This window comes from Dermochelys coriacea, chromosome 2, assembly GCF_009764565.3.
Source record: "Dermochelys coriacea isolate rDerCor1 chromosome 2, rDerCor1.pri.v4, whole genome shotgun sequence".
Classification (NCBI taxonomy): Eukaryota; Metazoa; Chordata; order Testudines; family Dermochelyidae; genus Dermochelys; species Dermochelys coriacea.
The window spans coordinates 255,643,016-255,666,810 of NC_050069.1; the positions used below are offsets into that span (position 1 = coordinate 255,643,016).

At 38.7% G+C, this 23,795-nt stretch overlaps 1 protein-coding gene across 27 annotated transcripts in view; it reads left to right on the forward strand.

The window, feature by feature from the left end:
* Positions 1-23,795, forward strand: part of KMT2C (lysine methyltransferase 2C) — a 356,354-nt gene that overhangs the window by 21,953 nt on the left and 310,606 nt on the right. The window contains exon 1 of one of the 27 annotated variants that reach the window (XM_043509681.1): positions 11,175-11,581. The exons of 25 other annotated variants lie outside the window; for them this stretch is intronic. The gene's annotated coding sequence lies outside the window, so the exon portion shown is untranslated. Of the gene's footprint in view, positions 1-11,174; positions 11,582-23,795 lie in introns of those variants that run through there. One more of the 27 variants, XM_043509683.1, reaches the window with a different exon arrangement.

Sequence of the window (23,795 nt, forward strand, 5' to 3'; positions counted from 1 at the left end):
CACAAGGTAGCTAAGTGAAGTAAACAGTATATCCTGCTCCTGGTTTACCTTGCCTAGCTACCTCATGGTAAAACTATAGTGCCATGTCTCCACTAGGCTTTTACAACTGCATAGCTAACAAATGGTAGATACCGGTTGGAAAAAATGGGCCTTTTTTTGTCAGTGAAGTCATGGCCTAAATGAGTTGCAGTTGCAGTGGTCCTCTTCCCAGCAAAGCCAGAGTTTGAACTTGGTTTCAAACTACTCCCATCTGGAAGGTTCAGCTAATGCAGAATGAGATGGTTAATTTATTAAGCCATGTTTCATGCTGAGAGAACATTATACCTCTGCTTTATAATCTGCACTGGCTGCCAGTATACTTCTGGGAGAGATGCAGGTTGTTGTGTTTGACCTATACGTGACTAAAGGCTTTGGGATCTGCTTTACTGAAACAATGGCTGCTCTCCCCATGTGATACCCATGACAGCTGTGATCATCCATGATGCTCAGACTTCATGCCTTCTGGTCAAAATGCGAGAGGGCTGGTAGCATGGAAATTATGTTGGAAACTACATTGATGGCTATATTAATTGTTAGGAAAGTTTTATTGTTCAGGAAGTTTTTTCATACACTTAACAAAATTGAACGATTGTAGTTATTTTCAAATGTATGGAGTTCAGATAGGAGCAAATGGAAACACGTTTAAATAGATAAAATAAAGATTATTTATTTCCACTACACAATCAGTTCAGCTACTTCTCCTTTCACTAATTCCTCCATTCTTCTCTCTTATGCTTTACTTTTTTCATATTCTCCCCTTTTTTTGTTCTCCGCTATATGACCCTCCAAACCTAAATAGCCATGTTGCCAACTCAAAATATTTGGTATTTTTCTTAAAATCCCTCCTCCTGGAGATTTGTTTGAGAATCTTAGCTTTCATTTAAAAAAGAAAAATGTATCTAGCTTTCACGGCGGAGGAGGAGAATTTAAAAACACAAATCCTAGGGGCTCCAAAATCAGAATGCAAATAAAAGTACCCAGCATTTATTTTTAAATTTTAATTATTTTTAAGCCAAACCCATATTTTTTTTTTTTTGTGGTCTGACTTATGATATTTGAGTGCTTGGAGTTGACAATACCGCCACAGCACCTGTATCACTCTGCTTGCCCAGTGTTTTCTAGCAGCAGCAGAATGAAACTCACATGATAGTCCTCAGTTCTGCTTTCATCCTACTGGGGAAACACTGTGCAAGAGTTAATGCTTCTCTGGCCTGTAGGGCATAAGTGTGGGAGCGAGCTCTCATAGCAGCATAGCTCCTCAGGGAGCTGTGGTGCCAGGGAGGAGGTGGGGTAACCAAGCCAGAAAGCATCTGAGGTTGCAGCTCTCCAAGCTACAACTCCAGAATCTGTGTGGGTATGATTTAGTTTCCCTGTTTAATGCTCCAGTGAATTTCCAGACCACAACCCTTGCAAAGTTAGAGATTTATTCCTGAGAAGAGAATGGGAAGGCGACTAAGAAGGATTTTAACTTGCGGGATTTCCAACAGGCTTTTCTACCTGTATCTCATTGGGAAAACTGTAGAAGAAGATGATTGAGTCCACAAACTCTGGAAAACAAATTCATAAAATAAATGTTCTATAAGGAAAGTTCTTATCAATAAAATATATTTCTAAAATCTTCTATGTAACATTAAGGGTCAGATTGTGGCTGGCCCTTGCTCTGGTGCATAACTTGGGAGGAGAGTTCAGAGCTGCTTCTTCCCTTCCATGTGCCCATGAACATCAGGAAACCACAGTGGTACTCGTTCCTTGTGCTCTCTGGGAATGCAGGGATTTTTGCCAGCTAGTACAGCTTGAGGTGTAAGCCTCTGTGAAAGTGAGGAGGAGGCAGGACCTCTTGGGGACCTGATTTCTGGTGGTGTGACTTTGCACTGCTCCCAGTGTCAGGCTGTGCCATAATCTCACAACCTGACCCTAAACTATTATGCAGACCAAATCATTAGTATCTATTGTAAAGGGACTTAGTTCACTTGGGACACAAATTTTGAGACAGATATCAGGGCAGCAGTTCACAAAGGCTGACTGCACAATCATATCTACTGAAATGTGCTCTTATCTGTGGTATTAATAGCCCTTTACATTATTAACATTAGGTGTAGTGACTTAAGTACTCTGTCCTTTGTATCTACATAAAGATTAGGACACACTGGTAGAGTAGTGCGGAGAAGCTTTTGTAGATATTGGTTTATGTATCCATTGTGTTTCCAAGCTCCAGGCTTATGAATCAGATATTCTTTAATAACGATTTAGTTTATTTAGAATTAAATGTGAAGAAAACAGAAAATATTTTGCAGTCTGTTTTTGGATTTTATTCATCTTCTTGATGGGCAAAAAAGTGTGTGTGTGTTTGTGTGTGTTTTCTCAATCCTGTTAGTTTAAGGTCTTGTCTAGACAAAGATTTAAGGTGTGGTGATAGTATGTGTTAGTGTTAGTAAGGAATACTGCCTTTAACATGTACTAAACTGGTGGAGTTAAAGACACTAAGGCTATATCTACACTGCCCACATTACCGCATGGCCGCGGCAGTGCTGTGATGTGGGCAGTGTAGACACGCTTTATTGCCTGGAGAGAGCTCTCCCGATGATAGATTTAAAAAAAAAAACAACAACCCCAAAACCCCCTTATCCTGAATGAGGAGTGGTATCTTTATCGCCGGAAGTGCAGCTCCTGGTGATAAAGTGCTGTCTATACTGGTGCTTTTCAGCGCTAAGGCTTTTGTCACTCGGGGGTGTTTTTCACACCCCTGAACGACTGAAGTTTTAGTGCTGAAAGTGGCATTGTAGACACAGCCTAACTTGGCCACTCTAGTACAAGCTAATGTATAACTTGCCTTATTTTGATTGGAATTTTAGAAAGTGTTTGTCAGTTTCATCAAGCCAGCTAACACACGTTTTCTTTCAGAACTTTTTAAGATGTTTTCATACATGAACAATAGGTGCCCTGATCTTTGTTGTTGGTACTTGTCTGAGGTAGGAAATAAGTTATTTGGGACAAGGTTCTTTAGATCTTAAGTGTTTCAATACGGTGTATACTTGCAGAGCTATGTAAATTTAATTGTAAACCATTTGGAGATGTAAGCTTTTTGACTATAGTTTGTGGTCTGTATTTACCAATGGCTTAATTACTCTATCTTGTCAATTTTTCTTTGCCTCTCTTTCTTTTTTAAAATATTTTAAAATTAAGTTGATTTTAAATTAACTAACCAAGGATAGGAAACTAATGCTGGAAAAAAAAAAGTTTGGGTTTTCTCAGATATTACAACATGAAATGTTATACAGTACCTTCACTCTGTTGGAAGGGATTCGCCTTCTGTATTGATTTTGATGGGGAAAAGGCTTACAATATTTTTATGAGAAAGTCTTATTTCCTGCTACCCTTTTCTTGCCACTAACCCTATGATAGCCAATCCAGTTGTCATTGGTCTCCCTGGTTCCACATAGACTAGAAAATGATTTGTTGTTGATAATGGTCCTGAGGTCCCTTCCAACCCTGATATTCTATGATTCTGTGTCAGAAATGGCTCCCTCTTACCACTCCATCTCAAGCGGTATTGAAAAAAGATTAGCTGCTAGTGTAATCTGGACAATGATGTTTTCAACACATTGAAGAAATGGTGGCAGACACCATGTTCCACTGGGGTCTCCGTCATGCCTTCTGTAGCAGTGTTCAAAATAGTCTTTCCCTATCTATGCTAACAGATAAACCATTCAGCATCAGTTGAGGGGAACCCACTGTTAACAATTATTGCAAGCAAGAGTCACTCCCCTATTGCAGTCCTAGGTATAGCCTGTTTATTCCATCTCTTTCTCTCCTTTTGCTCCTTCCTTTCACTTGATATTCAAACTCCCTCTTGCGTTTATTCCCCTCCCCCTTGCTTTATTTCCCCCCTTCTGGAGCACCAAGTAACTTTAATTAGCACTAAGCATGCTGTGCTTTTGCCCAGAGGAGCTTCCCTGCAGCAGCACTAGCAGCAGTATAAAACTGACACAGATCACAAGATCCTTGTCACTTTCACAGTGGTTCTGTGGGAAAGCATTACTATGTATGACCCAGCTCTGATAGTTTACAATTACAGGTTTCAGAGTAACAGCCGTGTTAGTCTGTATTCGCAAAAAGAAAAGGAGTACTTGTGGCACCTTAGAGACTAACAAATTTATTAGAGCATAAGCTTTCGTGAGCTACAGCTCACTTCATCGGATGCATTTGGTGGAAAAAACAGAGTAGAGATTTATATACACACACACAGAGAACATGAAACAATGGGTTTATCATACACACTGTAAGGAGAGTGCTCACTTAAGATAAGCCATCACCAGCAGCGGGGGGGGGGGGGGGGGGGGGGGGGGGGGGGGAAGGAGGAAAACCTTTCATGGTGACAAGCAGGTAGGCTAATTCCAGCAGTTAACAAGAATATCAGAGGAACAGTGGGGGGTGGGGTGGGAGGGAGAATATTCTCCCTCCCACCCCACCCCCCACTGTTCCTCTGATATTCTTGTTAACTGCTGGAATTAGCCTACCTGCTTGTCACCATGAAAGGTTTTCCTCCTTCCCCCCCCCCCCCCACTGCTGGTGATGGCTTATCTTAAGTGAGCACTCTCCTTACAGTGTGTATGATAAACCCATTGTTTCATGTTCTCTGTGTGTGTGTATATAAATCTCTACTCTGTTTTTTCCACCAAATGCATCCGATGAAGTGAGCTGTAGCTCACGAAAGCTTATGCTCTAATAAATTTGTTAGTCTCTAAGGTGCCACAAGTACTCCTTTTCAGTTTACAATTAGTACCAGATAGGATGTTTGTGTTAGGAGTGGGTAAAGGAAACTGTGAGCTTTGTGCAATCTAGCATCAAATTTAAAGCTTTGCAGTGTTTGGAAAACCCTGAAAAGTACGCTACCAAACCACAATGGGGTGTATGTGATGCAACTAGTTCCCTGCTTGTTGGGACTGCTTTATTTAATTGAAATAATGAACCTTATTTTAACCTGATGTATTCTGTGCTACTCCATTGATATCGCTGTGTGATAGGGCAGAATTTTGCCCTTTTGTATTTGGAGAGCTATTGCTGTTACTGAGCCTGCACCTTGTTACTGTTTTAAATGCTGGTTAATGACGTGGTCACTAGAGATGTATCCACATTTAATGGCTTTAAATCACACTTATGTTATTATGTTACCGTGTATATAGTTAATACATGAAATGCACTTCTTGACTCTAAAGGATAGTACAACTTCTTTTGGCCCCAAAATGTGATCTATGTCAGTATTGTAACCATGTGGGGAATTTCATTTGGATACTAAGTATCTTTTTATTTTGTAATTAATTTTCAAAAGTATGATTATTCCCTCTGGTCTGTTAACTGACAAAAAAGTGATAACTAACAGAGAATCTGTATTTACTGAGAGAGGAGGAACAAATGGATTAGTAGCATAATAGGCTACTAAATGGTAACTCACCTCTACATTTTAGTAGAATATCAAACCTTAAGATGAACATTCTTTTGATTTCTGCTGCTGCTTCCTTCCTTTCTCCCTTTTGTACAATACAAATGTAGTATTCAGTGTCGAGTGCATATTCGGGTAAAACTTTGATTGATATGCTCTAGGAATTATTTTGGGGAAGTTCTATGGCCTGTGTTAAACAGGAGGTTTAGGAGGGATTAAACAGGAGGGATTCTCAAACTGGGGGTTGGGACCCCTCAGGGGGCCGTGAGGTTATTACATGGAGGCTTGTGAGCTCTCAGCTTCCACCCCACCTCACTTTGCCTCCAGCATTTATAATAGTGTTAAATATTTTAAAAAGTGCTTTTAATTTATAAGGGGGTGGGGTCGCACTCAGAGGCTTGCTATGTGAAAGGGGTCACCAGTACAAAAGTTTGAGAACCACTGGAGATGATCACAATGGTCCCTATTGACCTTGGACTCTGTGAACCTATGAAGTCAAAGAACTAGAAAATAGTGTGTCAGAAAAGTTTTGGAAACACTGGAGTCTTGTCTGACAACAGTTGCATTCAGGGTTTTTATTATAAACTATATCACCAAATTGTACACATGCTTACGCTACAATAAACAAGTGATACTGCTGTAAACCCCATTTCCTTTCTATTTTTTCGTTTTCACTGATATATTACAGTCTACATTTTAGACATGAAATAATTTGGGGCAGGAGTCGTATCTTTTTTTTGTATTCAGAGGCGTGTCTAATGCTCTCCCTGAGTGCTATAAAATAACATTCCAAAATCTTTCAAATTAAAGAAGACTTACAAAGTTCAAATAGAATAAAGGGAGAAAAGACGTTAAAATACACAAGGGAAAAAAGAGAGACTTCTTAATGAGATTTGAAAATAGATGAAGGTTTTGGGTTCCGTTTTCTCTTCTCTTTATCTTTCTTTTACTGTTTGTCGATCTTTTCATTTTTCTTTTTCTTTCACTTCCATTGTCTTTCTATATGTCTCATCTTGTCTTTTCTTTAAGGTTCAGGCTGGCAGCTGCTGAAGAAAAATAGAAAAGGAGTACTTGTGGCACCTTAGAGCATAAGCTTTCGTGAGCTACAGCTTACTTCATCGGATGCATCCCACCAAATGCATCCGATGAAGTGAGCTGTAGCTCACGAAAGCTTATGCTCTAATAAATTTGTTAGTCTCTAAGGTGCCAAAAGTACTCCTTTTCTTTTTGTGAATACAGACTAACATGGCTGCTACTCTGAAACCTGAAGAAAAATAGTATCACTCCTTTCCAGAAGAACTTAATTCACAAACTCTACTGCTGAGTAAAATTGACTAATAGCCCAGTCCTACGTCCCTTAATCACAAGTTGTCCTACTGGGTTCATTGAGTAAGGGCCATAGGATCAAGCCCTTGTGTTGGCAGATCTAAATCAGCTAATCAGCAGCTGTGATTAAAATGATTCTGTGCAGGAGTGTGAAGTTATTTGCATAGTCCAGCTGCTGGTGCTGCTTTTTTTTTTTTTTTTTTAAAGATGTCATTTTGGTTTGGGTGGGAAGGGGAAGAGGTAGGAATCTCAGAATTAATTGAAGGATTGAAGGTGGCCTACCGACGTGTACATCATTGTAGATCTCAGACACTGGTATAAAAACTCAAGTCAAACCACTGGGAAATACGATGAGTTATACAGTAGAACCTCAAAGTTATGAAAACCAGAGTCACAAAGTGACCACACTTCATTTGGAACTGGAAGTATGCGATCAGGCAGTGTAGAACAAAAAAACCCAAATACTCTGCAGTATTATTAAATGTAAAATACTTAAAAAGGGTGGGGGAGGGGTGGAAGGATTTAAAAAAAAGATTTCATAAGGTAAAGAAACTGTTTCTGTGCACGAAAGCTTATGCTCTAATAAATTTGTTAGTCTTTAAGGTGCCACAAGTACTCCTTTTCTTTTTGCGAATACAGACTAACACGGCTGCTACTCTGAAACATTTCTGTGCTTGTTTCATTTAAATTAAAATGGTTAAAAGCAGTATTTTTCTTCTGCCTAGTAAAGTTTCAAAGCTGTATTAAGTCAATGCTCAGTTGCAAACTTTTGAAATAACAACCATAACCTTTTGTTCAAAGTTACGAACATTTCAGAGTTACGAGCAGCCTCGATTCCCGAGGTGCTTGTAACTCTGAGGTTCTACCATATTGCAATAGAAAAGTAATGCTGGTGGAGTCAGTATTTGTCAAATGGTGAAGGGAAAGCAATTTTTATTTTCAGAATTTTACAGAAAGAATTCTTTTAAAGAAAAGATGGAAAAATAGAAATATTAATTTAACATACAACGTTAATTACTTAACTCATAAATGCACACAAAATCTTACAAGACACATGGTCTATACCTTGAAGAATTTCCATTAATGCATGCAAAATAAGGGCCTGATCCTGTGATCCCTTACTGCTATGTAGTTATCCCATTGATTTCAGTAAAACGACATGTAATCGCAGCAATATAGTTGGTAGTAAGGTTTTCAGGATTGGACCACTAGAGACAATAACTTAACTTCAAAGACCCATCAACTTCAAATCTAGTCAATGGGGTGGGGGGGGGGGAAGCAGTTTCAGTTAGTATATCTGCCCCTGAATCCCACTGCCATTTTTTGTAAATTTACGGTCACACTTTCCTATTTTTTTTCCTCTTACCGGCTGCCTTGTGGAAGATCCACTGCAACCATAGGTGAAACTGACTATACCCAAAATGCTGTCAAATGCACAAAGTACATAAACTGGGGGAAAAAGTGAGGAAATACTTTTTTTCTTATTTTTCAGTTTAGTAATTTTTAGTAAGTTATAACAGAAGGCAAAATGTTTTCAAATGAAAATGTGACATTTATGTGTTATGATGTTCCTTTACATTTGCATCATCATCATACTCTGTACAGCTTGATCCTTCACTGCTTACATGGTCACTCTCTGTTGTAGTTAGTGGGAAGAGTGGCTGAGTGAAGCACTATGTAACTTGGGCATTAAGGCCCTGTAACAAATTTGCCTCTACCCCCAACACCTGTGCAGAGCCCCTTTTAAATCAGTGGGATGCTGTGCAGGTATGGGGGTCTGTATAAGCTCATTGCAAGATGGGCTTTTCAGGGGGTTTATAATGCTTATTATTTGTTGTTGTTAGAAAAGTGTCTCCTGAGTAGAAACTTGTTACCCAAGTTCCAAGCCCTCATCCAACTTTTCCCTTTCTTCAGATTTACAAAATATAAAATAAAAATCAGTTTTTAGGGTTTTGATAGGAATTTCACCTTCCTCCCTCAGATCAACTTCTTGATTGCTCTAATAGTGTTGTTTTGTAAAATAAAAAAATTGCAGGTGATTAATTCTGAAGGAGGGCAAACTGCTTTGATTTTATTTCTAAAAAAAGTTTTAAAAATTAAGTATTTCTTTTAGAAACTGAAATGCTGTATTTGTCTTCCATTTTTGTAATTCCATAAATTAATGCAGTACTTAGCATGAGCTTCTGTGTACGTAGGCAGAAATGAAGTCTAGATTTCAAACTAAGGGCTTGTCTGTATGAGAAAGTTGCTCCAGTTTAATTTAAGGTATAATTTTAAATTTATTTAATTAAACCAGTGCAAATCCTGGGTATGTTTTTAATCACTAGCTACACCAAGTTAGCTTAACTGGAGTGAAAAGCCCTTCACTGACTTGGTCTATGCTTAAAAGTTGTGTTGGCATAGCTATTTTGGTCAGAGGTGTGAAAAAACTTTTTGCTACAAAACCCCCAGTGTAGATGCAGCTATGTTGACAGAATGATGGTTTTTCTGACAGAAAAACTCCTTTTTTTGGTGTAAGGCTGCATCTACACTAGAAGACCATCCTGGCATAGTTGCGTAATGCAAAGTAGACGTGTGTTGTCTACACTAGACCCCCCCCCCCCCCTTTTTTTTTAACCTAAGGCCTTGTCTGCATGGGGAAATTGACCAGAACAGATATTGTGGAATAAATTGTTCTGGAATATTCTGGAACAGCTATCTGTGTGGACAGTATTCCAGAGTAAAATAAATTTTTATTTTGAATTTTTTCCTGCTTTTTATTCTGTAATAAAGTAAATTTTACTCTGGAGTAGAGTGTCCAGATGATGAATTAAGCTAAATTGTAAAAGGGCACTCTTATTCTGGGGATATTTTGGTTATACCAAAATAATTATTCTGGAATAGCTACTTCAGCAAATTTCCAAATGTAGACAAGCCCAGAACATTTGCAGCTTCTGTGTTCAGACACGATTTTGGGCCTAAAAATGTTTAACTCAGTTGGGTTAGAAAGAGTTCTTATCAATTTAAACTAAATTGATATTATGAAATCTTAAACCTGTTTAAAAGTATCCACAACAGAAGTCTGCACCAATTTAACAACATCAATTTCTAAAATGATTAAAGCTTTTGTATATGGACAAGCCTTAAGAGTCAAAGTTTTTCTTTCTTTTCTTTTTTTTTAATACAGGATAAATCTGGAGTAACCCCATTGATTTTATTGGAATTAATCTGGATTTACAACTATGTAATTGAGAACAGAATTTGAACCTAGAATTTCAGTTTTCAGTATAGCCAGAGAATAAAATTCTCTGGTCCTCTTTAGGATTGCCAGCTATAGCTCAGTGTTGCTGTCAGGATTTTAATCTGTGGACTGGAAACAGACCTCTGATTATTGAAACAAGTATTAAATCCCTTTCCCTTTCCCCCCAAAAAACTAAGCTAGACACAAAACAAAACGTTTCCTAACAAACCTGTGTTATTTCCTTTTATTAAGGAAACTCGTAATTACCATACTATTTAAACTGGTTCGCCTTTAAGAATAGATCCGCACAAATGGAATAATGATTGCGTCTTTTTTTCTTTCTGTGCAGTGCCAATAGAAGGAAACTTTGCCAGGGGCCATTTCGGGGAGTGGGAAGGGCAAGTTATTTTTAGGGACATTTATCGGACCAGGTTTTCCAGGGAGTCAATTTCAAACTGGGTTGGGGAAAAGTAGCAGGCGTGTCTACAAAAGGGTTAAAGAAGCCCCATTAATTTCAAGATAAAATCCTGCCTTGAATAGCCGCTTAATGCCCAAGACGTGTGTCCGCTAGAGAAGGAGGAGGGATCCATTTGTACGTGTTGCAACTTTTAGTGGTGCTTTGTTAAATGGGAAAGTACGGTTCGCCGGGGGGGGGGCGAAGGGGGAAAATAAAGCGTGTTGAAGTCTGGCTCCTACTCTGCTTTGGCGGTGTTTGCCAGAAAGGGGCTATGGGGAGGACAGATTGCACTCGCCCCGGGGCTAATCTGACAGGCTCTGCGTTCGCAGCCCTCCCGGGAGCAGCCGAGGCGCCGAGAGACGTGCTGTTCCTCATGCTCTGGCGGAGCTCGGGTTGCATTGTGCAATGCAAGCCCTTGGTGTATTTCTCTTCGCTGCTGCTGCTGCTGCTGCACCAATGTTACAACACCGCAGGCAGGCTGCTGCTGGGGAGCGGCGGTAGCTGGGTGAGGGGCCCCGTCCGATGAAAACGTCTCCAGGCGGGTAGTTAAGAGTTAAGCTGGGGGCCGCTTTGCGTAGCTAGAGCAGCCGGGACTGGTGGCTCCGGCTCCTGTCAGGGGGATTCCAGGCCGCACATTAGTAGCGCCCGCAGCCGTCGGATCTACTTTCTCTAGCCCTGCTTTTTTTCCTTCCCCTTCCCCTTCCCCTCTCCTCCTCCTCCGGCGGCTCCAGTCTGGCTCGGGGAGGATCCTGAGAGCCGAAGTTCCGAGGCGATTGGGAGCTCGCGGAGCGGCCGCTGCCATGGGGGCTCTGGCAGGACACGTCTAGAAGCGCGCGCCTGCCCCTTGTCTGTGCCCAGGCTCCCGGGGAAGTGCTCGCAGCCAGCGGTGGATCTGGGGGAGTAACATGGCTGATCTAAGGGAGTGCTGAGCAGTTGGTGTCTCTGAACGACGCCGGGCTTGGATTGTAACATGTAAATAACTTCTCCTTCCTCTGGACAATAAGCCAGGGCACCGATGCCAGCCCCTCCATTTTCCAAAGAGGTTTTGTGAGAGGTTCTCAGGCTCTGGATTATGTTGTGCAAAAACAATTCGCTGGGGGTGAGTGTGTCTTGCGTTTAACTTCTTTGTATTAAAGGGCAAAATGTGACAGGCGGCATGGGGCTGCATATGGCAATCTGTATTATAATTCTATGGAGACAGATGGGGGTGTCAACATAAGGAGGGGTAGTGGGACCTGAAGCACTAGGTTGGAAACTTATCAGGAGTACTGAATGCATCCGATGAAGTGAGCTGTAGCTCACGAAAGCTTATGCTCTAATAAATTTGTTAGTCTCTAAGGTGCCACAAGTACTCCTTTTCTTTTTGCGAATACAGACTAACACGGCTGCTACTCTGAAACCTGTGGTGACACTGACACTCTAGAGAGAGTTTTCACACCCTTAGGTCAAAATCCATCTCCTGAAATCAAAATGTGTATATCAGTCCAAGTTACAGGTTCACTAGATAGTCTTCAACCTCAAATAAAAGACACAGCTCAGGACTGACAGGTATTATATAACCAATAATCTGGTAATTCGTTTCTAAGTGTGTGATTGTATAATGTACATGGGTTTTTAAAAAAAAACACTTTTTTTTTCATGGTCTAAAATATAATAAATTAATTTTATTAACCTTTCTTTCTTCACTTGAGTGCTGGGGTGTCCTAAAACTTAAAAATACAGTAGGGAATAGGATTGTTTCTTCTATATATTTCTTAAATATTCTACACATGCACATAGCTATTCTTGTAAAACAATGCAATCCTAAACATTTTCACATAATTTTAAAATATAGTATGTCTACAACATTTTAGATTCTCTTCCCCATCCTTTTCCTGCTCATATTCATTTTAAATCAGAAAAATACTATTAGATTACCTGTTCGTAAAATATACTGAAAATACAGCACATACTGGATGTTTAAACCATCTTATATTTTGATCTGTGATCTATGAGCAATGAACAAATAGATCAAAAGTCAAAGATTGGATTATGTAACTGGTTTGGTTCAGTGAATTTGATACAAACTATAAGGGAGAAGAACTGTTAAGTATAATGTTTTAATGTGCTTATGGCCCAGTTAATTCAGTGTCCATACTGTTCTTAACCTATGACTTTTATCATCTAACTAATGTTAGATACTAAATATCAAACATTTGACAAGTGAAACATTTGTTAGTAATGTACTAGATTCATTGTATCTTTGAAACACATTCATGAGCACGTGTAATTTTTATTATTTGACTTGTCAGTCTTTGTAGTATGGTATGATTCTTGCATTGTTCAAAAGGAGTACTTTAAAGAACCTTATGCCAGTATTAAAGTAGTCACATGTTGTTATGCCTGTGGAAGATAGAAAAGACAAATAGTCAATTTTGCTGTTGCAAAACTAAAGCAAATATGCCAACATTTGAAGGCTTTCAGTGAACATAAAAATGTGCTCAAATAAATAAAATTAAACATAGCAGAAATGCTAAGTATAGCTATAGTCATACATCAGCATACTGTAAATACTTAATGTACTATGTTCATGCATAATAAAATGCACACATCCTCCATCCTGTAGTTCCCTGCCTGCCTAATGCAAATATTTTTAACCATTATGGTTATAAGACAATTGGAGACAGAAGACAAGATATACTTTTATCAACAGTGCTAATGTGATGCAGCTGCATCCATGCTAACCATTCATTAATGTCTCATTAAAGAGCACTGTACACTTTGTTGCTTAATGTTTTGAAAGCAGTTGATGCATGCCCCTTTTAATACATCCATCACAAATATCCTTTCCTTCTGACAATATGCTTTGAGTGTATTGGCTACCCAGAATAATATCTTTGTCACACTTGTGCACTCTGTTGACTTGCGGCCTTGAATAATGAAATATTACTTATTTTTCAATCTTCGTTCACAAAGAGAGACCTCTGTAGCCTTTTAGTGAAATTGTTGATTAAGATTTTTTGTTTTAATTGTTTATTTTACATTATGGCATTTGACAATTTTTGTCATGAGAGTGGAATGTGATCACAGCTTGTAAACTTCCTTAGCATAGATTATTCACCATTTTTCCCCAAAGAACATTCTCCTGAAGGTGAACTGCATAGCCAAAATGAAAATAAGTCCTGTATGGATTTCTTCTTTGAATGAGTCTTCTGACCAGACTGTTGGGGATGTTCAGAACGGCAGTCTTTTTAAAGGGACATTGCCAACCTGAAATCTAGTCAGCTTAAAAAAAAAATGTGTGTGTGTGTGTGTGTGTGGAGGGGGGGGAAGACTCTCCCCCATCTCCATCCCTCACAGCCTTGCCAATTTATGTAGTTTTACAGTTCTGTTTTCTTAGTTTTTGAAATGTTTTTTCTCTCCACGCTTGAGTTTGAAGAATTCAGCCCAGTAAAGAGGGAACTTCCTATACACAGGATAACAGGGAGCATGACTATCCACAGTGTTGTCAAATGCACAGTGTAAACTGAAAAATATAGAAATATTTCTTTCTCCGATCTGTATTTCAGTTCTAGTATTCTTGGGAGTTAAAGGTAACAATAGTGGGTAATGCTTTTTCAGAGAAGTATGATTTAAAAAAAAAAGTTGACAGTGTGCCTTTAGCTAGCCTTTTATAATTCTATTTTTCCTCAATGAAATCTTTTTGGCACAACCTGGTTCACTGGCAATATCCCACAGTGTGTTATCACAGATACCCAGTGTTGCATTGCAATCCATGGCATTTGCTATGTCATAGTGGTACATTCTGGGATACCTTTAGTGAACCCGGAAATGCTGTTAGGAGTTTAGAAGGAGATAGTAGGGAAAATATTATAGTGGAGTGATAGCCACATCATAGTGAAGATCAGTAGAGAGTTTTCAGTTTAATGGGAGTCTTAAATGTTTTTATATCTGGTAATCCAATAGAAATTTAAATAAAGTTAATTAAACCATTTTTCTGTGGGGGATCCAAGGTTTGTGGAAAGTATTCAGCAAACAAATATATGTTTAATTCAATCTTGTTTAGGTATTTTCAGTGCTGGACTTCTTAGGTTACAAACAACCACTCAAGTAAGTGGCAAAACAGCACAGCTTTAATTACATAACAAAAACAGATCTATTTTTATCTTGGAAATGTGTCTACTTTGTGAAGAAATGTCTTCATCTGCTTTTGAAAACACATCAAAGTAACAATACTCTACAGTGCCTTGTGTAGGATTTCTTTTCCTCTTGCCGTGCACGTGCAACACCAGCCTTAATGGGAGATCATTTTGTATATACTGAGGATATTTGACCTCCTCCATTAGTTATGCTTTAAAAGTTAGTAATAGTAAGATGTTGCTCTACACTTTTCTTCTTACCTTGCTCCTGCACACAACCCATATGTTGAGTAGGATCACTGTTTAAATGTTGTTTTGAACAAGTGTGGTTTGCACTAATGGTGCCTTTACAATACAATATCTGAAAAAAGTGTGGTGTGCTAGTTCAACCAATGTTTGCATTCTAATTGTCACAATATTGAAAAGTAAAATTAAGTATTTCAGATGATATTATTAAATTGGACACTAATAGAAACTGAAGCCCTGCATTTTCAAACCAGACCTCAGTTTTTGCAGACGTAATATTATTTCATTAATGAGTTTTGTTTTAAATACTACTGAGAAGTGCACATGCCTAAATTGAATAGTTATGTGGTCTTATTGCAAACTGTGTACTTTCTTGCCACTTTTTGATTTTGTTACCCTTGTTCACTGTCATGCCTAAAAGGAGGCCCCAGTTCTGTAAAAGGATCTACATGCCCAGCCTGTAAGAGAGTTTAGATTACTTCAGTGGGACTCTCTCTGGGAGGAAAGATGGGTGTGGATTTTTATTACTTATCATTTTTTAGTTGTCACAGGTTTTCTTCACAAAACAGATAAGGCCCCTGCCTCAAACAGCTTACAATCTAAATGATGGACTTAACAGACAAGTGAAAAGGAAGGAAGAAGGAGAGGATTAAGAAAAGACCTTGCATATGGATATATGGATAACGGATTTTTAAAATTACCCACTTGTACCATTAAGATTGTATATATGTCTGTTTTTTTTTTGTTCAAGTGAGAACAAAGGACTTGCCATACTAGCTCAGAACAATGGTCCATCTAATCCAATATCTTATTGCTGACAGCGACCAATGTTATGTGCTTTGGAGAAAGGTGCAAGAAACTCTGAAATGGACAGTTATGGAATAATCAGTTCCACGGGGGATCTGTTAAGAGATTAAATTATGCCCTGAAGCATAAGTGGTCATGTTCTTTCTAAGCTTTTAAAATCCTACCTAATGTAGCTGTGGGTGTTTGGCACCACAATGAGAAGTGTCTTTAGGAGTGGCTTGAAAGAGAAAAGGGTGGAAGGTTGACAAATAGATTTTTGAAGGTCTTCACAAGCCTGATGAAGAGAGCTTGGCACTGTTGGCAGAGCAGAATACAGAATGGAAAGAATGTGAAAGGAAACCAGTTCGGAGATATAGTGCTTTGAAAGGAAGAGCTAGAAATTTGAACTTGATGTGCAGCACAGTAGGGAGTCAACATAGTGACTCAAATTGGGGCATGATAGGTTTAAATGAAGGATGAGAGAGACTCTGTTGGCAGCAGTATTACGGCTGTACCGAGAAGGATGAGGTAAAGGTCCAAAAGACCTGAGAGGAACATAAGATTGGCCATGTTAGGTCAGACCAATGGTTCATGGTGTTCACTGTCCTGTGTTCTGACAGTGCTTGCTGCCAGATGCTTCAGATGGAATGAACAGAACAGGGGAACTCTCGAATGATCCATCCCCTGTTGTCCCATCCTAGCTTCTGGCCATCAGAGGCTTAGGGACACCCAGAGCGTGGAGTTGCATCCCTGACCATCTTGGCTAATAGCCATTGATTGGCCTATCCTCCATGAAAATATCTAACTTTTTTTGAACCCAGTTATACTTTTGACCTTCACAACATCCCTTGGCAATGAGCTCAAAAGATTGAGTGTGCATTGTTTGAAGAAGTACTTCCTTATGTCTGTTTTAAACCTGCTGCTAATTCATTTAACTGAGTGGACCCCTGGTTCTCGTGTTATATGAAGGACTAAGTAACACTTCCTTATTCACTTTCTCTTATTCACTTAAGTGATCACTCTCTTGTTAGTGTGTATGGTAACATCCATTGTTTCATGTTTTCAGTGTGTGTATATAAATCTTCCCACTGTATTTTTCACTGAATGCATCCGATGAAGTGAGCTGTAGCTCACGAAAGCTTATGCTCAAATAAATTTGTTAATCTCGACGTGTCACAAGTAATCTTTTTAATATCTCTTCATATGGAAGCTGGTCCATTCTCCTAATCATTTTTTGTTGCCCTTCTCTGCACTTTTCTCAATTTTAATATACCTTTTTTTGAGATGGAACAACCAGAATTGCATGCAGTATTCAAGGTGTGGGCATATAATGGATTTATAGAGTGACATTATGATATTTACTGTTTTATTATCTATCACTGTCCTAATGGTGCCTAAACATCTGTAAGCCTTTTGGACTGCCACTGCACATTGAGTGGATGTTTTTGGAGAACTATCCACAATTACTCCAAGATTTTTCTTGAATGGTAACAGCTAATTTAGACGCCATCATTTTTTATGTATAGTTGGGATTATGTTTTCCAGTATGCATCAATTTGTATTTATCAGCATTGGATTTTGTCTGCTATTTTGTTGCCCATACATCCAGAGTATCTCTTTGCAGTCAGTTTGGCCTTAACTATGTTGAGTAATTTTGTATCCTGTAATTTAAAAAAAAGAAAAAAATTGCCACCTCACTTTTCACCCCTTTTTTTCTAGATCATTTATGAATATGTTGAACAGCACGGTCCCAGTACGAATCCTTGGGGGACCCCGCTACTTTCTCTCCATTGTGAAAACTGACCATTTATTCCTACCCTTTGTTTCCTATCTGTTTAACTAGTTACTGGTCCATGAAAGCACTTTTCTTCTCAACCCATGACTGTCTACTTTGCTTAAGAACCTCTGATGAGGGACCTTGTCAAAGGCTTTCTAAAAGTCCAAGTGCACTACGAAGTTCACTGGATCACCCTTGTCTACATGTTGATCCCCTCAAAGGATTCTGATAGATTGGTGAGGCGTGATTTCCCTTTACAGAATCCATGTTTACTTTTCCCTCAACAAATTGTGTTCATTTGTGTCTGATAATTCTGTTCTTTTACTATAGTTTCAGCCAACTTGCCTGGTACTGAAGTTAGGCTTACTGGCCTGTAATTGCCAGGATCACCTCAAGAGCTTTTTATAAGAAATTGGCATCACATTGGCTCTCCTCCTGTCATCTGGTACAGAGCCTGATTTTAAGTGATAGGCTACATACCACAGTTAGTGGTACTACAGTTTTCTATTTGAGTTCCTTCAGAACTCTTGGGTGAATACCATCTGGTCTTGGTGACTTATTATGGATTGATCTATTAATTTGTTCCAAAACTTCCTCTTTTGACATTTGTCACCTAAAAAGAATGGTTCTGCTGGGGGGAATCTCCCTCACATCTTCTGTAGTGAAGACTGATGCAGAAGACATTGCCATAGTTGAGGCACATAATTGGGGAATGTGTCCATAATCTTTTTTTTATCCTTACCCATGTTATGTGACTATGGCCAGGAAATAAAGAGCTGTTTCTTTTCATACCTGTCTGTCACACCTGCCTTACAGAGTGTACAAATGGCTTGGCTATTGAGACAGAAAGGAAGAATTACAATTCATTGTAGGCTCAAAACTGCTCACGAAATGGAGGTCTGAATTGAAAATCTGGCTCTGTGTTATTAAACGTTAGCAGATTGATGATGTTTTCAACAATAAAACAAATAGTTGGACAATGCTATCTCAACAGACTTCATTGCTTATAGGAGTGAGTAGAACATCAGCCCAGAATGCTTGTGAGAGAAATTGTCTTGCATTGGTTATGAGGAGGGAGTCCAGAAGTCGGAAGAATATAACATTACATGAGATAGATAAGGGTGGGAGGGTTGAAGGGTGGGAAGTATAGATTTTAGTCCCTTTTTTCACCTCAATCCATCTTGGTGCAATTGTTTATTTCTGAGCAAGCTCTTTTTAGGTGCATTTAACTTCCTCCTCTTTCCATTTGGTTCTTGTACTTTTCCATTAGAAAGATATTTTAATTAAAGAAACAGTTGTAAAGATAATTCCAGTTGGTATTTCAGAAGCACAATATTAGTTTTTAAAATCTAGCTCTGAGAGGGAGAATGTCATATTGAAGAGTGATCGAGGGTTTTTGAGTCAAGGTTGAGGGTTTTGAGAGATGGTTTGTGTGGACTCTGATATCGTCTTCTAGGAATCTCTTCCTAAAACTGGGCTGGGAGAAGACTTTTTATTTTTTTTTTAATTTTTTTTAAACCTTTTTACCAATCTGCTCTTAGTGTAACGAGCAATATATTGTTCTTTCACAACTTACTTACTTCCCCTCAATATCAGCATATATCTTCTCTATTTGATGGTGTTTAACTGATGGCTATTGTCAAGTGGAAAATTTTTATCAGTACAATTTAAATAAAAAATGCTTAACTCTGTAATTGGCTCCTAGCAACTATTTTTTAGTTGCTGAACCTTAGTCACTAATGTAGCTTCCATGGAGATCTTTGGAAACCAAGTGCCGTGTATCTAAGACCTGGTCTACACTAGAAAATTAGGTTGGTTTAACTATATCACTCAAAGGTGTGAAAGATCCTGAGCTGTGTTTTAAGCAAACATAAGTCCCCGTGCACACAGTGCTGGGTCAACGGAAGAATTCTTCCATTGACCTAGCTACCACCTGTTTTAGAGGTGGATTACTTGTGTCAATGGGAGAACCCCTTCTATCAGCATAGACAGTGTCTACATTGAAGCGGTGCAGTTGAGCCACTGTAGCTTTTTAAGTGCAGAAGTACCCTAAATTAATCATAAACATTTACTACTGTAGCTATTTCTGTTGTCTTTCTTTGAGCATCCAAAACTTTCTAAAGTCTTGTTTGACTGTTGTGTAGAAGGTTATTTTAATGTATTGATATGAAGTTCCTGATTATGGATAGCATTATGATGGGGAAGTGGTGCGCCCAAGAATTGATGGTACAGCTTGCTCTAGCAATTCAAGTATAAAAGACTAATATTTTTGCTCATTTTCTCATTGTAGAACAATCTAAACGTGTTAAAATATCTTCTGGACGCAGCTTTTACAGAACTACCTAAATATTTTTAGTGGTATTTCACCTAAACCTTCAAATAGACACCTGTTTATAATATGTATTGTATAGCTTCATTGAATTTCTAATCAAGATAACAAGGTATTCTGTACCTCACTAAGGACCTCATCCAAAGATAATTTGAAGCCAGTGAGAGATTTTTCTTTTGATTTTTAATGGGCTTTGGATCAGGTTCTAAAGATTAGTGTACAGTCTTTACCTGTGCTGATGACCATCTACTCTTGCAAATAATCCTATTGAAATCAAAGGGATTATTCATGAGAGTAAACGCCACCAACCGAAGTAACCGTTGGGCAATCCAGCCTCTACTTTTTGTAGTATTTTGAATAATTATTAGGGCTGTCAAGTGATTAAAAAATTAATCATGATTAATTGCACTGTTTAAATAATAATAGAATACCATTTATTTAAATATTTTTGATATTTTGATTTTTTGTTTTGGTGGTTCAGGTTCTGTAGTTTCTCAATTGAAATGTTACTCTTTTAAGACTTCTGAAAGTATGCTCTACACCTTGTCCCTCTCAGATTTTGGAAGCCTTTTCAGATTCTTAAACTTTGGGTCGAGTGCTGTAGCTATTTTTAGAAATCTCACTTGGTACCTTCTTTGCGTTTTGTCAAATCTGCAATGACAGTGTTCGTTAATCAAACAACATGTGCTGGGTCATCATCCAAGACTGCTATAACATGAAATATATGGCAGAATGTGGGTAAAACAGAACAGGAGACATGCAATTCTCCCTGAAGGAATTCAGTTAAAAAATTTAATTAACATGCTATTTTTTTTTTAATGAACATCACCAGCATGAAAGCATGCCCTCCAGAATGGTGGCTGAAGCATGAAGGGAGATACGAATGTTTAGCATATCTGGCACGTAAATACCTTGCAATGCTGGCTACAAAAGTTGCATGCGAATGCCTGTTCCCATTTTAAGGTGACATTCTAAATAAGAAGCAGGCAATAGTATCTCCCGTAAACGTAAATAAACTTGTTTGTCTTAGCTATTGGCTAAACAAGAAGTAGAACTGAGTGGACTTGTAGGCTCTAAAGTTTTACATTATTTTGTGTTTGAGTGCAGTTATGTAACACAAAAATCTACATTTGTAAGTTACACTTTCACAATAGAGATTGCACTACAGTACTTGTATGAGATGAATTGAAAAATACTATTTATTTTGTTTATCATTTTTACAGTGCAAATATTTGTAATAAAAACTAATATAAAATGAGTACTGTACACTTTGTATTCTGTGTTTTAATAGAAATCAATATATTTGAAAATGTAGGAAAAACATTGTGTAATAACTGGACCACTCCTGATAGGTGTTGGTCTAACCTGTTCATAAAAACTTCTAGTGACCCAGATTCCACAAGCTCGCTAGACAATTTGTTCCAGTGCTTAACCACCCTGACTGTTAGGAAGTTTTTCCTAATGTCCAATCTAAATCTCCCTTGTTGCAATTTAAGCCCATTGTTTCTTGCCCTATCCTTAGAGGTTAAGAAGAACTTGAAATCTGTTATATTGTCCCCTCAGTCTTCTCTTCCAGTCCTCTAGAATCTCTCCTGATTTCCATGTATTTTTGAAAATAATTGCTAATGGCTCAGATATCTCCTCAGTCAGCTCCTTGAGTAATTTAGGATTTCCATTGACTTTCCACTGACTAACACTCCATGCAACAGTTTTGGGGTTCCCATTGACTCCATTAGGGTTTTCTGGGCTGCAGTTAATTACAGAATTTGGTCCTCGGTTTCTGTTGCAGACTTCTTCTGATACTTAATTTACTCCTGATATTACAGGTGTGTTGACAGAAATCACAATGACATTGTTTTGTGTTAAATCTTTGTAAAGTGGTACAGGGCTGGATGGTTTTGGAGACAGGACTATCCATAGCCCAACCTCACAGCTGCTCCCAACTTCTCTGCCATTGTTTTCTGCCCAGGCCAAAGAATATGTTTGGAGGGGCTGCTCCTCCTTTGGGTCCCTGTGACAGGGTGCTAGGCAGGAAGTGCTTAGTCAACCCCCTGCCATACCAGGTGCAATCAAGGGGAATGGATTGGGGCTGGCTGAATAGCCCTGCCTGCTTGGCAACTAGGAACAGCTGCCAGCCTAATTAGCCAGGGACTATAAAGGCTGGGAGGGAGGAAGCCAGAGAGGGGAGAGAAAGGTCAGAGTCTGAGAGGGACTGGTGGCTCTGGTCTGTTGCTGGTGAAGCCTGGTAAAACCATGTACATAGTAAACTGGTGATGGGAAAGAACTATAAATAAAATACATGGGTGATTGCATTGACCTGAGGTGTCCCTGATTGGTTTTGTGAGGGCAGAAGCAGGAGGGGCCTAGCTGTGCCTCACTACTGTCCCCTAATAAAGATTAGGGACCTGCAGATAAGGAAGAGAAGGCCTTTTCTGAATAATAAATCTGTCTTGGAGAATTACTTTTGTAGTAGAAAAGCAGGTAATAGGCTGTAAATCAGTCTCTTTAGCCCCTTCTCCTTGGAGAAGTTTCTGTTCTTCTCACACTTTTGTGTAATTCTTTGAGCTAAAGGCAGTTACAAGGAACTTAAATAAAACTTTGCTCCTCCTGTATGTCTCATGTACAGGAGACATTTTAGTACATGAACATAGCTCTGGAGTCCTCCTTAGGTTGATATTGTAGTACCTTCTGCATCTTAGAAATGCTTCTTATCTCTGTGAGGAAATGTTTCCCTCAGAGATGCATTAGACAAATAAGTAAACAGCAGTTAATTTTCAACTATTTGGGATCTCAGTTAAATATTGATTCTGTGCAAGGTTAGAGCAATGTTAGAATCTGTAGGGAAACTGAGTGTCCTGTCTACTGGAGCTGAATACTATTGCAAGCTAGTAGTTAGGAGCAAGATATCGCGTTGCTTTCTGAAATGTCCTAGAAAAAGACATGCTCATGTTATCTTCTAAGATTATATCAAATAATGTGGTGACTATGAGAGTCCATTTATTAGTTGAACAACCAGAAGAATTTAAAAAAATGTTTGGAAAGAGAGGTTTTAAATAAAAGCTTAGATACCTCTGAAATCAAAGGCTTGTATCTGTGAAGGACAACTTTCTGCTCTTGTAGTTATTTTTCATCTAGAAAATAACTACCACCTATCCAGGGAACGAGGAATAAGTGCAGTTCACAATTATCCTTCCAGCCAGTGTTGATAGAAGTCAAAGCAAATAAATTATCCATTAAAGGGCAAGATATTTTTTCTGTTGGGATTCTTCAAGGAAGCATAACAGATAACAAACAAGTGGGTTCTAGCAATAGGGAACCTGGAATACCAGGAAGAGTCCCTAAGTTTTCTTGCAGTACCCAGAATATCATACTTTTTCTTTCTTGCACCACCTCACAGTCTTATTTACTATATTGGATCTGCATGTTGAAAGAGCAATTGCAGTGTTTTGTTTGCTTTACTTTTTGAGGAAGGATTTGGATCTGGATGGTAATTCTAACCTAAAACTGTAATAAAGTGGCTGAAAAAGTAATTCTGATGACTCAATGAAAATTTTATCAGTGATTCTGACCCTTTAAAGTTGGTGACTTCTGCTGGAGCTATCAATACCTCATCTGGAGAGTGATCAATTTAAAAGCAAGCAAACAGAAATTCAACATACAGTATGTTTTCACTGAAAACAATGCTCTCCTTTGAAGACAAATATTTAGTTCCCATTGTTGAGTGTGATCTCTTATTTTCCTGTACCTTCCATCCCTACCAATGGTGGTTGTCTAATTTAATTTAGATAGTAAGTATCTTAGGACAGGGACCTAGTCATGTTAACCACCACTATAACAATAGAACAATGAAGAGTCAGGACCCCATTATACAATCATAGACTCATCTGTGCTCTCTAAGAGAAGCCCTAATATTGTTGCCGTGGCTGGAAGTAGTAAAATGGATCAGCCTCCAGAGTTGTTTCTTCTGAAATATGGAGTTTAATGTGCCCCAAATCTGGAGATCCAAAGGTTCACATCCACAGGTTTTTACTGATCCCTTTGAACTGGAGGATTGAGA